The sequence below is a fragment of the Aegilops tauschii genome, chromosome 6 (genome assembly GCF_002575655.3).
Source record: "Aegilops tauschii subsp. strangulata cultivar AL8/78 chromosome 6, Aet v6.0, whole genome shotgun sequence".
NCBI classification, from domain to species: Eukaryota; Viridiplantae; Streptophyta; class Magnoliopsida; order Poales; family Poaceae; genus Aegilops; species Aegilops tauschii.
In genome coordinates this window covers 484,526,707-484,544,175 of record NC_053040.3, presented here as the reverse complement: position 1 = coordinate 484,544,175, position 17,469 = coordinate 484,526,707, and the positions used below count along the sequence as shown (strand labels likewise).

Here is a 17,469-nt window from a genome sequence, read left to right as displayed (position 1 = left end):
CATGTATCTTCTGTACCTCTAATCCTAGAGGGCAGACAGCCTTCTTTGCTTCGTACGTACTGTCGAGCAATTCGTTGTCCTTTGGAAGCATCTTCTTTAACATTATCAGCAACTTTTCAAATCCCTTGTCAGATACACCATTCCCTGCCTTCCATTGCAGCAATTCTAGTGTGGTGCCCAGCTATTTCTTGTCATCTTCGCAATTTGGGTACAACAAGTTCTTGTGATCCTCTAACATGTGCTACAACTTCAGATTCTCCTTCTCACGTGTGCGGTTTCTCTTTGCATTGGCAATGGCCCGACCAAGATCATCAGCGGGCTCATCTGATGCCTCTTCTTCAGCTTCTTCCCCCATTGTTGTACCATCGTATTCAGGGAACCCTTGGCCAGGATAGTTGTGGTCATCCTCTTCTTCTTCATTCTCTTCCATTAGAACCCCTCTTTCTCCGTGCTTGGTCCAACGGTTATAGACGGACATGAAACCGGACTCAAACAGGTGGACGTGAATGGTTCTTGAGTTAGAGTAATTGTGATCATTCTTACAGACAGAACATGGACAACACATAAAACCATCCGGCCACTTGTTTGCCTCAGCCGCAAGCAGAAAAGTATGCACGCCATTAATGAACTGGGGAGAGCATCGATCATCGTACATCCATTGCTGGCTCATCTTCATTACACAACACCGAAAAGACCAAATCAATACAAGTTCATACACACTTATTCTCATAAAACAACATACAAACTCTATAGCTAAAGCATTTAAATGCAACAACAAATGCGATCAAGATCGCAACTAAGGTAACAATTGATCCAACAGCATAGTGATACCAAGCCTCTTGATTAACGGCATATTTTTTAGTCTTTCTAATCTTCAAGCGCATTTCATCCATCTTGATCTTGTGATCATCGACGACATCGGCAACATACAACTCCAGTTTCATCTTCTCTTCTTCAATTATTTTCAATTTTTTCTTCAAATACTCGTTTTCTTTTTCAACTAAATTTAACTTCTCGACAAGAGGGTCAGTTGCAATTTCTGGTTCACATACCTCCTAGATAAAAATATCTATTTCAACTTGATGGGCATAATTGTCATAAACACGAAATGCAACAAATAGTTATAAAAGAGAATATACCACATCCGAATCATAAACCGGACGAGGGCCGACGGGGAGGAATATCAAAACCATGCCACTATGTATAACAAACAACGTATGGGTAAGAAAATTATACAAGTAACTATCTAAATCACACAAACATGATTTTCTTTTTATAAGAAGGATAAGAATTACAAGAGGCTCACCAAGGTGGTGCCGGCGACGGGACGGTGCAGGCGATCGACGGTGGTTAGGACGGGGACGGGAAGGCACTAAGTAAACCACACCTACACATGCAAACTAAGAAGTAAATTTGAGCTCAAATTGCATATAAATCAAATAAACTCCCACATATAAATACTCCCAAACTAAAACCCACAACAATATACTTATAGAGCATTGCAAGAGCTAATCTAGCAATGAGAGATGAAAGGACAAAGTTGCTAACCTTTGTGAACACTTGGATGGATGGGATGCCTTCAAATCTTGACAATTTTTTGCAAAAATGGAGGATGAGCTCGAGCAAGAGGGGAAGAACAGAGAGGAGAGGAAAGGGGAAGAACAGAGGGCTCGGGCTCGACGACGGGTTTATATATAGGAGCCTTTAGTCCTGGTTGGTTATACAAACCGGGACTAAAGGTGCACCTCTAGTCCCGGTTCGTGACACGAACCGGGACTAAATGTGCCCGTGGGCCCCCAGCCTGACACCAGACTGCCACCACCCCTTTAGTCCCGGTTCGTGTCACGAACCGGTACTAGAGGTTCAACATGAACTGGGACTAATGATGCCCGCCCCCTAGCCGTTGGAACCGGCACTAATGGTCACATTAGTACCAGTCCGTTTCCAAACCGGGACTAATGGGGCTCACATAAGGTCGTTTTTCTACTAGTGATATATGACCTTTCTCATGTAAAACCACATGAACACATTTGTGTTAAAGACAAGGTAACTCATTTTTATATAAATGTTACATATATTATCGTTTAATTGGGCAAATTACGATAATAGATGTAATTAGCCCTCTTTACATCTCAGTTCTAGCATTGTACTCATCTAGGTTTCAGCTAAGCCAACATGCATCATGCTTGATGTATGGCCTTATACCCTCCATCGATGGATACGCCTAGTCATGATTTTTTAGCTTTGTTGTGCTTCACTTAGATACTTTAGGAAGTTGTTAAATTAGTTCCTTAAGAAATCTTCACTATTATGGCCACTTAGTTTGTTACTTGCCTTGTTATTTTTTAGCGAGACAAAATAAAGATATGGGAATAGTTGATGAATCACCATTGATATCAACTCTCATCTCTACTATTAAAGAGAAGTCTGCATTCGACTTATCATTGTACTGGTTGTATATTAGCTTCACCACAACAATAATCCTACCCTAACAAAACCTGTTGGCATTAACTTATCGTGCTCCTCTCTCTCCTACTTGGCAACAAAACCGATCTGAATTCAGAAGAACAAAATCCTTTATCTCTGGCCGACCTCGCTCACTTGTCCCTGTTCAACACACTTCCTATATCTTTTGGCATATTCCTTCCACCGCGTGTGATCACGATGTCAGTTGAGCTTCCTTGGCTCGTATCTCCATTTCAAATTGAATCGTCTCATGCTTTCTCAAAGTTCATAGCCACACATCCTTTACACCCTGGTATTATGATGATCCTCTCTAATCTCTCCATTTTTCTCGAGGGCATTTAGTATTTGGGGAAAACCATCCAAATTCAAACAACCTCCATGGAACGCCTAATTGATGACTTATTTTCATATTTTAAATCCTCTCATTTGGATTATTTGAGTTGATGGCTTTATTTTTCATATTTAAAATCCTCTCAACCTTGTGGTGATAAAAGTTTGCAAGCATTCATATCATAATCAATGTGCATGATGAAGAAAACTGGGAGTGTGCTGGTTGACCACTTATTTTGGCCAAGAATGGCGCGTGACATGGAGTGCTACATGTGGCAATGCGGGGATTTTTTACAAAGCTAAGTTCCGTTTGAACTCTCAGGTGTTCTATGCGAGTATATTTTTATGGATTTTGTTCTTGACTTATCACAGACTAAGAGCGAGAGTGACTCCCTCTTAGCCCCGTGTTTGTGGTAGTTGATCTTTTTAGTAAAACTAGTAAATGTGTACTTGCAATGCATGTTGGTATTTATTAGAATATTAATTGCATGCTCATATTAGGGAAGATATTAATTGCATGTTAACTATATGTGATTCTCGCTCATATTAATTTGGTATGATATTAATTACATGTTAACTATATGTGATTCTCGCTCATATTAATTTGGTATGATATTAATTACATGCTAAACATGTTGAGCGCTCGCTATTGGAGTAATCTAAGTCATTAGATTAACAAGATTTGATGGCCGAGATTAGTTGGATCTGCCTCTTTAAGTCTTTTTATATTGGTATATAGATATTGATGACACATTTTATCCCATGTCGAAGAGTGAGGATGCTTCACACATTGTTGAATTATTCTTTAGGGAAGTTATGTGACTATATGGAGTACCGCACACACATCTTATATATCTAAGGAGTTCGTTCTCACTATTTTATTTATCTTAACATGCAAACTATCCACCTCATCACATATTCCCCACACATGTTACCTCCCATTTAAATGTACATGCAAGTCATCCACATCAGCAAACGCTTGCAACCAATCAACGTTTCACTTTTCACCACATGCATGCTCTCCATATCATCAAGCGTCATGGAACCATTCAACTTTCCATTTTTCACTTTCCACCACATGCAAGCCTTCCACATCATCAAGCACATGAAAGTCATCCACGTCATTAATTTTAATTTTATTTTTTTATTTTGCAATAGTAAATAATTGAGCTTGAATGTCACAAGACAATATAACATGCATCCACCTCCATTTACCTCTAGGTTGACTATGGTGCAGTACTATTCTCATATATTTTAATTTATTTTTGATAAGTTTATTTCTAAAAATTTCCACAGCAGCGCGATGGGTGTTATCTAGTTGTTTTAAATCGGGACACTAAGTTCTTGAGCTACTTTAGGGGACCTTTGTGGGGAAACTTGGAAGAAGGAACCTATTTTCCACGGCATGCCACCCACAAATTGATAAACAAACCGAATTTGTAAATTGAACATTGTCCATGATGCTAAGAGCTGTCCTAAAGAAGAATTTGGAGATCTGGGATGAGTGTCTACCTCAAGTGGAGTTTGCATATAACATGGCGGTAAATTCAACCACTAATTTTTACCCTTTTGAGCTTGTTTATGGGTTAAAACCTATTGCTGATCTTTTTCCATTTCCTGTTTTGAGAACGAACCAACTTTGCAAGTAAGAATGTTGATTTAGGCAAGCAACTTCATGAGAAGGCAAAGGGAAGAGGATGTTGTTGAGCAAGGAAATTTGGTATGGATACATCTACTGAAGGACCATTTTCCTGAGCAATGCAAGTGCAAGTTGTCGCTCACAGTGATGGCCTATTCAAGGTGCTTGAGAAGATAAATGACAATGCCTACAAGATTGATTTTCTAGAAGATTATCGTGTTAGCCCAACCTTCAACGTCTTTGATCTTTTCTTATACCTTGGCCCTTTAGAGTTGAGGACAACTCCTTTTCAAGAGAGAGATGATGAGGATGATATCACAACCATTCACACTACACCAATCATCAATAGATCAATCACAAGAAGTCACACGAGCAAATATATGATCAGGTGCAATGTCAAAGAGGGCCTGCAACATCTCAGCCCATGAAGAAACAATGTTTTATTTCGAATAAACATAGCTAGGAGTTAGGGGGAAACAAGTTTGCTGCTAAAAAAATAATGTCCCGACTCCGACGAAACAATATTTGATGATGAAATAAGCTAACTACACCTTACAAGAGAATTCTAGAAGTTACCTCATCAATTCCCTAAGCTGGTTTGGTTTCACACCTAAGCTAGTTCGATTTTCACACTATGTTGGTTCTCGAAGTTAGTTAGCTTTTCACACATATTGGAGGGTGTCCCCAATATAAATAGATTAGTGCATCCATTCGTAGAGGACTTTTGGTATTTCTATTAACTAGTAAATGAGCACGTGCAATGCACGTTGATATTAGGGAGAAAATTAACTGCACGTTGATATTAGGTAGGATATCAATTACGTGTTAATTATGAGATTAATATATATGTTAATATTTGGTATGCTATCAATTGCACGCTCAACATGTTGAGAGCTCACCATTGGAGCAATCTAGGTCGTTGGATTGACATGGTTTGATGGCCGAGATTAATTGAATCTGCCTTTTTGGGTCTTTTTATATTGGTATAGATAGACAAAGACATAAGACTCATCATGAGATTGGAGACTTATTGCTACCCTTATTCTCGAGATTCCATGTGGAGTTGCTCATAATTTGTGCTCCACAACTTAAGGGTGGTTGTGTGGGTTAGTGTTCGTGATTTCCCTTGCAAAGATTGCATCAATCCCGTGCTCCACGTCTTGAACTCGGATTGCATGCTATGGTTGGCATCCTCCTCGTTGGGCCACCATCTCTCTTTTTTGGCAACTTGCAACTAGTTATCCCTCCGTTCATCGATCCTACGTCGTGAAGAGGGGGCGATAGTTGTCCCTCCATTCATTGGTCCTACACCATGAAGAGGGAGCGACAATTATCCCTTCATTCATCAATCCCACGCCGTAAAGATTGGGTCGCCCGCTCGTGCTTCTCTTCTCTAAAGACAGTTGCGCGCCACTTTTTCTCTCTACCAAAATTATTTCGCAGGGACTTGCCGTGGTAAGAGGTCTTATGGCTCACAAGAGCTTAAGTGAGCGCACCAGCTAGATACCAAACTTGAGACATGAACTTTCTCTGTTTTTCGTTTCTTTACCTTGACAAGAACTTGCAACGTCTCCATGAACCCGACACTCCAATTAAATTGCATAGTATAGTACTGCAGATGAACATAAAGCATGTACTCCCTCCGTAACTTAATATAAGACGTTTTTTGACAGTATGATATCAGTATATAGCCAGTGAGTAACATAAAGTTTGCATGACAGCAAAAGACCCATGCATCTTTCTTGGACCAATATCTCATTAAAGAAGCGGGAACCCTGATACGAAAACAACACAAGGCATCCCTTGATGAACTGCAAGAAACATTTTGCATGGCACTAAGTAAAGTGGTGGTTAAATTTCTCTCTGTCTCTCTAGCTAGCTAGCAAATACAAAGGCTGGCATCTATCATTCATGCAACTCACCTTTGCTGCTTGCATTGGCAAATGGCACGAGCTCTTCAATCAGTCAAACACCACATTAGCATCTGACATACGTACAAAGTCCTCTGCCTTTATAGGTGTATCGTCACGTCGGTAGACGTCGTAGATGCAGTCGTCAACCACAGCACCTACACAGTCACTTGCCTCGCGGCTGTGTGCGATGATCCCATTGTTGGTGAATGACTTTGAATACACTCCTTCTCCACACAGCATCTTCTCAAACTCGATGTTGCGCCCACGGAAGCTCACCCTTGTTGGGTGTACAATCCTACTCCCATGGTACTCACAGTACATGCAACGGACTTGTTCTGCCATGCAAATATACAGAGACATCATGTTATTTATAGTTAGTTTTGGATGGTAGAGTGAACAGAAATTTACTTATACATTCATGCACAGCAATTAGTCATCGATAAGGGAGCAAATCAGGAAGCCTTTCTACACTGTTCGTGTCAGAAAATCTTTGTAATTCATGGCGCTCAGGGAGCAAGGGGTGAGCCGTGAGCGGCGTAGATGGTTGGGTGGTGGGTAGCAGCGTTCATTGGATGATGATAGAGCTGCTAATATTGTCGTCCTATAAGACTGAAATATACTTACACTTGCAGAGTTCATTGAACACTTTGTTAAAGGTGTATTCTGAAGGTGGTATCTTATAAAGAAGCCTATGCTGCTTGGTGACTGAATCGGAAACCTCATGCTGTACAGAGGATGAGCTAAAACATGTGGTGTCACACATAACAGTACTTTATAGGGATGACGACTTATAATACCTATGGTGTGTACATAATACAGTGCTTGACGATGGCTTTCTTCTAGAAACAAAGTTCACATAGGGTGCAGTAGTGATAATCCGTCTTCAGAAAGAAAGGATACTTCAGATTTTTCAGTTGGCATTGTCTTACAGAATACAGATCCCAATGGGATCACCTAGTATGAATATGAACATGATTATTTTCTTCCGTCAAAAAAAGGACCACGGCAATAGCTCGGGTGCTAAAGCTTGGTTTTCACCTTTTATAATTATCTACTAGTACTGAACTGTGCCGCTGAACTGAGCGTCTGCTATTCCATTATTTGGTTTGCTCTGTTTTGAATCTCCAGAGGCTCCAGCATGTGGAAACAGAGTTGGTGTTATTTTTGGTTAGACATCTTGCCTTTTGGCATTTTCTTGATTATTATTTTTAACTTCTACCAACTCACTTCAGTAATTACCCATTGTGTTCAGTAATCTGTCAGGACGATTCTTCCACCTCTGGTGCAGAATGAATCATTACTCGTAGCATACATACCTCTAAAGACGGACATGGCAAATAGGTGCCTGACTTATCAGCTTGATACAAGACAAGGAACTATATATCTGATTGATGGAGAACATTACTAGCAAGGGCAAAACAGCAACATACCAGTGCCTGGAGGCAGCACACGCACAGGGCAGCACAAGCGCACCTCTGTGCCATCATTGGCACATTCAGCAAAGAAGAGCGTCGGAGGTGTAGCAGCAGATTGGGCAGCAAGGAAGTTGATGTGGGAGCAACGGTAGTAGCCTTTGCCAGGCCTTGTGCACACAGGACCATCAACATACTCATTGGCACCGCAGATAACATGAAGCTTGTAACTTGGTACCTTGAATCAGTAAGACAAAAGAAAGGTTAACTGGAAACATGGATTGTTTTGCAGAGAGAGCAAAGTCTTAAAGAGAAGGAACCAACCCCGAGTTCATTGCTGTATGAGTCCATTGCAGATTTCGCCATTCCGACGAGCCTAGCATGCTGGTCCCAGAACTTGTTAATCCGATGTTGCACCCTTATGTGAGCCCACCGGTCTAGAACCTTGATCTTTGTTTCTGGCTGCTGCTGGTGTTCTGATAACATGCAGGAATACATCAAGGATTCAGAGAGGTGCTCAGCATCCTCATGGGAGAGCACGGCATCACCCATGAGACGGTCGGAGGCCATCCGCGACACTGAATTAGACGGCCTGAGAAGCTCTACCTGGTCATGAGGCTCAGGGTGTCGAGCTGCTGCAGCCGCAGCAGTGTAGGCTTGTTCGACAGTGGCAGATACCACCATATCATCATCATTATTATCATCATCAACTAGGAGGTTTGGATCAGCGAGTCGGAGATCAGCACCGACAGCCTGCAGTCGTCGAATTGCTTCATCAGGTGTGAGGTGTGTCGCGGCACACCGGGTGCAGAGAAAGGAAACAAGACCATATAAGGATCGGACAGCGATCCGCAGAAGGCCTCTGGTGCTAATCGCCGATATCTCGACATTCTTCGCTGGAGGGTAGGCTCGGTTATACCAGATGGTGTTGAGGATGATGTTGCCGACCGGATCCAGCGGGCCGTAGCAGTGCCCGGCCTGAAGCAAGCTGTGGTGGTAGTGAGATTGCAGCTTGTCCTTGGGCAGCCTAGCCAGTGCCTGAAGATAGTATCCATGGATGGTGGTGAGAAGCATACGCCAGACGGCTGCCCGCTCAAGAAACACCTTCTTCTCCAAGACGATGGGAGAGAGGTCTGGACTGAGGTCAAGGAGGCGAGCAGAGGCGAGCTCCCATGATTTCTCCAGGCTGAAAACTGAGGTGGGCTGAGAGGGATGGTTCCTTGAGCAGGGCATTGTCTACCATGGCAATGGCAGTGGCAAAGGACTCGTCAGAGTGATCGGAATTGGCCGACGATGGCAGCACGGCGGCGACATTGTTGAGATCAGAGTGCGAAAGCAACTTCCACCCTAGCGCGAACTGGCTGGGATTGGGGTGCTGGGCGGAGGCCGCGGCGCATCTTAGGGCGGTCTCGACGGCGGCCGCGGTGGTGTCTGACGCGAACCCAAAGCTCCGCTCCATGCCGCGGCGCTTGATGATGAGGTGGGCGGCGACGAGGGGATCCAGCCGGGCCTCGTTGAGGTACCAGATGGCCATGGCGTTGGTGAGGTGGGGGAAGAGGGCGGTCAGGAAGGCGACGAGGCCATGGAACGACCGCCGGTTCATGTCCCCGATCAGATCTGGCTCGCCCAGCCGCGCCCCCGGGAGAGAACGCTCCTCCTCCGCCTCCTCCTTGGCGTCGACGGCGGCGCGGGCGATGGAGGCGCCGGCGACGATGTTGGAGACGGGGTCGAGGAGGCCAAAGCAGAAGCCGGCGTCGAAGACCCCGGGGAGCTGCCTCGCCCGGCCGTAGCAGCTCTGGATCTTGGCGAGAAGCTCCGACTGTAGCCTCCCTATCTCCCCGCTGTTGAAGACGAGCTCCTCGTCCCTGAAGTTGCTCGGCCCGTAGACCCTCAGCGCGGCGAAGGGGGCTGCTGCTTCCATGGACGGAAGGATACTTCGGTTGTCCCTGTCGAGAATTTCAGAGACCGGGCGTGCGTAAGGTAAGGCGAATCGTGACGGCCGGCGACGAGGAGGAGGTCGGCGGCGGCGGCGCTGATGGCGACGAGAGAAACCCACGAAATTGTTAGGGCCGAACCAAATTATTTTAGATCGGCCCAGTTTTTTTTTTTTTTGAGAAAATCGGGTATTTGCCACTTTCAATACGAGGTTGGCTTCGCAGAAACCCCATCATGCCGTTTTTCCTTTTCCATTGTTTTTCTTTTTTTCATTTCCTATTCATCCAGATCCGTAGACCACCTAGCGGCGACTACAAACATTGAAGCGGGCCGAAGGCGCGCCGCCGTCATTACCCTTCCCTCGCTGGAGTCAGGCAAAACTTGTTGTAGTAGACAGTCGGAAAGTCATCGTGCTAAGGCCCCATAAGACCAGCGCCGCGGAACAACAACCGTCGCGATGAAGAGTAGCGTAGATCGAAAGGATCCAACTAAAAACACATGAAGGCAAACAAATTACGACGAGATCCGAGCAAATCCACCAAGGACAGATCCCTCAGAGACACACCTCCGCACGCCCACCGATGATGCTATACACACCATCGGGACGGGGGCTAGGCGGGAAGAACCTTATTCCATCTTCAGGGATCCGCCGCGGCTCGTCTTCCCGAGCAGGACACAAACCCTAACAAACGCGAAGAAACAACTGAAAAGAGAGCCCTCCCACTGGCAAGGGCCGAGATCCACCTCGCCGCCATGCCCTAAGGCCACCGAAGACGACGCGGACCGACGGCGACACTCAACCTTATCTGATGCATGTGGAATGGTTGGGGTAGGATTGCTCTGAAGTGCTCGTCCTTGTCGCCACCGTAGCTCACTGATGCATGTGTGAGCATGGAAACTCGTCGCCCTAGCTCTCCCACGCCTGTGCGAGCAACCGTAGCTCACCGTCGCCTCGCTAATGCCCCCACAGCTTGTCGTCGGTACTCGTTCATGTCAGCAGTCAGCACGCGCCGGCTCAGATCTCCCTCACCTCCCTGATGCCTCCGCGAGCCACCGCAGCTCACTGCCCACGCCCTACGCGAGCAACTGTAGCTCCAACGGCGTGATGGCGGCAGCGGCTGGAGGCCCTTTTGGTGGTCGTTGAGGAGGAGATGGATGCATGTGCAAGTGCTGAAAATGGAGAATGCAAGCCCTATAAGTCATGTTCTTAGAGTGCAGTTTGGCAATTGCATTGAGAATACCATGTCATGTTTAGTTTCACGGCCAGGATCAACTGAGCAACCTGTTCTGCTTCAAGGACAGGTGATGGAATTGTAGCTAGAAGTGGAAAAAACATGTAGATCTCAAATTTCAGTACAGTGGCAAGGGAGATGCATATAAACACTTCAACCATAGTCCATGATGCGAACAACCTGTGGTTGGATGATTAGAGGGACTGTGGTATCCCCAGCCCATCAGGGTTCAAATCCTGGTGCTCGCATTTATTTCTGGATTTATTTCAGGATTTCCGGCGATGCGCATTCAGTGTGAGGAGACGTTTCCGTCGACGACGAGGTGACTACGATGACTTCGTAAATTTCAACATGATATGCCGGCTCAGTGTTTCGGAGGTGCTCATAGGGGTAGGGTGTGCGTGTGTGCGTTCATAGGGGGTGAGTGTATACGCGTGTATATGAGCGCTTGTGTCTGTACTGATGTTAAAAAAACCATAACCCATAGATTGATGCAGGGGGGATTAGTACATTAGAAAATCAAGAGGCCAGAGGTGATCCTCCTTTTTTTTATAAAGAAAATCAAGAGGCCCACGAGAAAATCACAGGGAGAAGCTAGTTGGTTCCCAACACGACCTCGGAATCACGCCTACTTGGCACAATTAGGAAAACATGAACACAAGATTGACTTTGCGGTCGTAAACGTAAACAGGTCAAAAATCATGGTCATGTTGTAACAATGCATATATGTAGCTCAGAGAAAGGGGGAACATCAAATCATCCATTGTAGGAAGAGGAGCCATCGCCATGATAGTTATTTGTTTCTCTATCTAGCACAAATTGTTTATCACCAGATAGTTTAGGCATTTCTATAGATTAATGAAAGAATGCAAAAGGATGAGACATATATAGGCTTCAGATATCTAATTCGTGACTCCCAGAAAGTAAAGCAAAAATTTAGTGTGGCGAATGGTTAAATGCCTGTTAACCACCAAACTAAACTACTAGTGTGGCAACTAGAAATTAAGAGATGCAAAAAAATCGCTGGTGCACTTTGCCTGAATGTAATCTGTATCCAATGGTATGTACATAACACCACCGAGGGAGAACAAATCATCAGCTTGTAAAAAAGACAATATCAGTGGCGGAGCTACGTGCAATGCTAAGGGGACCATGCAGAATATAATTTACATATTCTAAAATTGTCACCGTGTACATTTTGCAGAAAACACCCCCAGCTTCCCCCGACACAATCCACACTCCACACCGCCCATTCCGCCCCACGTCGCCTTGCCCCTCCCTTCCCACCTCCTCCCACGCCGGTGCGACCTTCTTCCCCCATGCCTCGTTTGAAGCTTGGAATTTTGCCGAAGGTTGGATTTTTGCGCGGCGGCCTAGCGAGGCGTCCATCCCCGAGGACCCCTGGCCATGGCGGCCGCCGTCCATGTCTACCTCCTCCGTCAGCCTCCTCCGTCTGCCGCCTTGTCGACCCGGTCTCTTCTCCTCGCCGTGGCGCTTCCCCCCTCCCGCCTTCCCGTCTCCGCTCCTCCCTCCCCATCGGCACCTGCCAACTACCCGACGATCTGGACTCCGGCGACCCCTGCTGGCCCCCTCGTCCGACCACCTGCTCGCCGTCAACCATGAAGCCCGCCCCCTCCATGGACATCGTCGACCCAAGCACTGGGAAGCACGGGTGGTCAAGGTGGAGGAGCTCACCGCCGAGCTCGCCGGAGCACTACGCGCTCAAGGCGTCCACAACTCCACGTGCTCAAGTCCAGAGCTTGCCGGAGCTTCAGATCCAGAGTAAACTCAAGTTCATGCTATAGTTCTGAACTGAAGTTCATTTGTACTGATAGATGTTGAAGACAGTAGACAATTAGCAAATGTTGAAGACAGTAGAGAGATTTGGACTGAATTTTGCTCAATGAATATGGAAAATTATGGTGCACCAGAGTAGGGAAAATTTAGCTACTGTCTGAGCTTTTGTGTAATCTTGGTCAATGTTGAAGACAGTAGACAGATTTGGACTGATATTTTCTTTAGTAATCTTGGTCAATGTCAAAACTGTGAAAACTGAAAACAAATTCAGTAATCTTGGTCAATGTCAATAAGAAACCAGTAACTACTGAAGTCAAAATTCAGTAATTTTGATCTTTTACTGCTGGAAAGTCTGATTTTTTTTATCTTTTATGCTGCATTGCTGAAAATTGACAGTAATTTTTCATGTATTGGAGTGAAGGCTCAATGCTGCATTGCTGACTGGCACATCAGGGGCAAGCAGCAGACCATAAAATTACAAATGATTTCTCCGCGGAGCGGAAGATTGGTGGAGGTCCATTCGGAAACGTTTATAAGGTTTGGTTATTTTACTTTAACATCTTCTAACCTTTCCACCAATGTCCATTTGGAGTACTCACATCTTTGTATCTGTGGGATTAATAATACAGGGTGTTGTGCCAGATGATGGCAGAGTGATTGCGGTGAAGAAACTTCAGGAAAACGCACAGATGCTGCCTGACAAGACATTCAACAATGAGGTTCAGAACATTAGGGCATTATCTTTAGCTTTTTCTACATTTCCATATTTGGAGCTAGGACATTTTGATCTCCAAATGCTAGTTTGACATTTCACTAGCAATTCTGAAATACTCATGCTAAAGATTGCAGGAAAATGCTTTTCTCTCTATAGTTTGAGCCACATCTATAGTGTGATCATTTAAATTCAGGTCATGTACTCCTGGGAGTTGTCTGAATTTTTTTGTTAGAACTTGGGAGTCGTACATGACCTGTAGAACATCTAAAGTTCCGTTAGAAGATTCTGTAGTTCAAGGTTTGGTCTTCGGCCCTCTGTTTCTGCTATCCGCTGATCTTAAATGTGTGTAGTTTGCTCCATAGCAACTACACACACTGTCAAAACTAACAAGATGTTATACTGTTGTCAAAACTGAAAACTGAAAACTGCTGTCATTTTAACTGAATTTCTCTGAAGACATAATTGCAGTGGCTAGTCCTGGATATTGGTGAGAATCACAGTCTTGTGGTTGAAATTCTACACATGGTAAAAGTTCAGTGTAAATGTTTGAAATTTTGTTTGAAGCTTCAGTGTAAATGTTCTATTTTAAGAGTACAAGATCACTGAATACAGTTTCGTGGGGTCCTATTTTTCAGTGTAAATGTTCTATTTTCAGTGTAAAATTTTGTTTAGAAGGGCCCCTTATTTTTTCAGATTCTTCTATGATCAATGCAGAGACTAATGGAGATAATAGCTAGTGCAAAGGAGTCTATTTGGATAGTGGAAGGGGAATCAGATTGCCTCGGGGGACAAATTTGACTAAGGTAATTTATTTTGAACCTACCACTGTTGCTCTGTTGATCTGCTGTTAGTCTTCTCCCGGCTCTCCTCCCTCTGCTCCTAGTCAGAGAGAATGCCAATGTGATATGGTTTCAGTCAAAGAGCATCTGAAAATTCGTGTTGTTAAATTCACTGAAAATTCAGCTAATTTGACTTTATTGAAACTAAATTCAGTTAACTCCTTACAGCAAATTCAGTTAACTCCTTACAATAATTTGGAATTTGACCACAAGTAGCTGTCAGCAAGAATGTTCCAATGAAACATTTTTTAGATGACCCATAAGACTAACTGAAAATATTGGAAATATACTCCAGCCTTGAGTAATCTGGTGGAATCATATTAATTGTTTCCAAAATAAATTGATAGATTGTGGACTGAAATTATTTAGAAATAAGATAGCAATTGAGATAAGATAGCAATTGATCTAGCTGATTATATCCATCAACTTTCAGAAATGCATGTTCAAGAAACAGGATTGTTTCGTTGTTATGTTATCTAGAAATGTCTGAACTAATCTAAACATGTGACCACTATAATCTGTTCATCATTCAACAGCAGTGCAATACTTGAAACCACTATACATGTTTCTCAGCAGCAATGTCTGAACTAATCTGACCACTATAATATGTTCATCATTCATTCATCATTGAGCCGTAGTTGTTGTTGCTGCTACAATTTCAGCAAGCAAGCATTTCATCAAAGCCACACATACACAAACATAAGTTCATCAAGTTCATCAAAAGTTGGGAGCACATGCAGCAACACTGAATTTAAATGTGTACACTGAACTTTTACAGGCAGCAGCACTGAACTTTACCTCTTGCGGCACAGGCGGGCATCAGCAGCGGCTAGGGATGGGGTGGCAAAAGGCAGCGGTGGCGAGGGGCGGGGCTCGATCAGGCGCCCGGTCGTCTCGCCGCTGGGCAGACCCGCGTGGCCCTGCCAGCCGAAGCAGCCAGAGAGAGGAGCGGCGGCCGCGGGCGCGAGGAAGCGGCCTGGGACGTGAGCAGCAGCACGCACTCCTGGTCCAGGCGATCGACAGCCAGGAGAACACAGAGCTCGAGGAGGACGAAACGCGCGGAGGAGATCGTGGCTGGAGGGGGACGCGCGGAGGTGCTCGTGGAATGAAGGGAATGCGCCAGCGCGGTTCCTCAGCGGCGGCGGAGCAGTTCCTGGACGGCGCACGTCCTGGCCGGCGTAGGTGAAGAATCGTACGACGGCATCCTTGGCGACGCGTGGAATCGCGCAGGTGCAGGTGGGTGGCGGCGGTGGAATCAGAGGCGTAGGTGGCGGGCGGCGGCGGAATCAGAGGGGCAAGTGGGCTCGTGCTGGAGAACGGCGGCGAAATCAGTTGGGCGGCGCCTGCCCAGGCGATGCGCGGGGACAACGGAGGAAGAAGATGGAGACATGGTTCTATTTGAGACAGTTTGAAAACTCCGAGGGCATTTTTGCAAAAACACTAGTACACTACGCGGTGGACAACTTTTTCCGGACGGAGGGAGTATATAACACCACCGAGGGAGAACAAATCATCAGCTTCTAAAAAAGGAGTAAAATGCATCAGTGCACCCTAAACTTGCTGGTTAGGACCAAAACGGTCCTCAAACTCTGTAACTGCATCATTACAGTCCTAATACTTGGTCATACGGTGTGAGTACGGTCCTCGAATTTGGTCCATCGGTCCTAGAGTTCGTGCATCATACGAAATCGCTGTACAGAGCCGTATTGGGTCGGCCACGTCGTCCGTTTGTAGGGCCCACTTGTTAGTTTCTTCAGCTCTCCTCTTTCGCAGCTCCCATTCTTCATTCCTTGCTGTGCCTTGCTGTGCCTTGCTGATTATTCTGCTGCTCCCAAGCTTTTTGCCTAGCAGCCTCCTCAGCCTCTTTAAAAATTCTTTAACCCTCCTGCCTCTCAAACTCCTCTGCTTGATGTATTAGAAAAGCTGCCTCCTCCTGCTGGTGTGATGTATTTGCAAGCATTTTTTCTCCTGTGCAATCCTTCTCTTCTCTTCGGCATTTTTTTTGTTTTGCTAAATCGGCATTTCTTTTTCTCTCATCCATCATTTGCCTTTTCTTCTCTGCCATTTGAAGTTTCTCCTCTTGGGCCTTTCTCTTTTTTTCCTCAATAGCTCTTCTCTTTTCTTCTGCAGCAAGTCTCTTCTCCTCTAGTATAGCTTTTTTCTTTTCCTCAGTTGCTTGTTTCTTAGCTTCCAACTCTTCCTTTCTCTTTTGAGCCGCAAGCTTAATTTTGTCCTCTTCTTCTTTCAACTTTGCCATAGCTGCTTCAAACTTTGCTTGGTCTGCAACTTCTCTTTTCTCAGCTGCAGCTCTTAACTTTGCCAGTGCTAGAATCTCTCTTTTCCTGTGAACAACCATCGAGGAAAAGAATAGGCCTACAAGCTGATAGGAAGCCCCTCTTGCAAGCATCAAAGGAAAAGTAGCATTTCTCAAACTTACCATCTTCATCAAGGTCTAAATAAAATGTACTTCCTGAATTGGATCTCCTTAGCTCATTTGCATAGTCCCACAACTTGTTGTACTGTGCTATTTCATCACCATATATAATATTGAAAGCTAGTCCTCTGGCCCTCCCTAGTTTCCCCCTTTTAATTGTCATGTTACAATCTTCTTGCACAAGTGCTGCCAATCCCTTCAAGGTTATCTTCTCATTAGCTCTTATTTTCTCCACATACTTGTCAGCAATGTACTTGGCAGTAAATGCCCTCACTTGCCACTTCTTGCTACAATGATGCACACCATTGAAGGTTTTCACCATAACTGAATTTGTCCTTTTGTCCAATGAGGCATAAAGATACCATGGACATCCATCCTTACACTTAGCACCAATCCTAGTTTTATCATTCTTGGGAAATGTGATGCTCACTTTCTCTTTCACACTATACTCTCTGATTGCTCTTCTTAGCAAATCAACTGATGAGAATAGTTGCCCCACATGAACTTTGGATCACTGCCCCCCCCCCCCCCCCCCCCCCCCCAAGCATCATTGCTAACTGAACTATGCAGAATATAATTTACATATTCTAAAATTTTCCTAGTACAGTTGGACTAACAGTAAGCTCTCTCTGATGTGCAGGTTTATACAAGTAATGACATTACCAAAGGTACATGTTGAAGAATATGTGTAGAAGGATTGGAAACAGTAAGCTGTCTCTGATCGCCGCCCATTATTTTTTGATCGCTGCATATCACC

General features: G+C 44.8%; 1 long non-coding RNA gene and 1 pseudogene across 2 annotated transcripts; one reads left to right on the top strand and one right to left on the bottom strand.

Annotated features, from left to right (window-relative positions):
• Nucleotides 1–6,080: 6,080 nt before the first annotated feature.
• LOC109779858 (uncharacterized) lies at nucleotides 6,081–9,848 on the bottom strand (annotated as a pseudogene).
• A 2,314-nt stretch (nucleotides 9,849–12,162) lies between these two features.
• Nucleotides 12,163–15,905, top strand: LOC109779879 (uncharacterized). Of its 2 annotated transcripts, none has more exons than XR_006665706.2 (5): nucleotides 12,163–12,709; nucleotides 13,146–13,261; nucleotides 13,354–13,443; nucleotides 14,154–14,242; nucleotides 15,057–15,905. It is a non-coding gene; the product is annotated as an uncharacterized lncRNA (long non-coding RNA). The 2 variants fall into 2 exon arrangements; XR_006665707.2 differs by having other exon boundaries at nucleotides 12,228–12,709; nucleotides 15,091–15,331.
• Nucleotides 15,906–17,469: the final 1,564 nt, after the last annotated feature.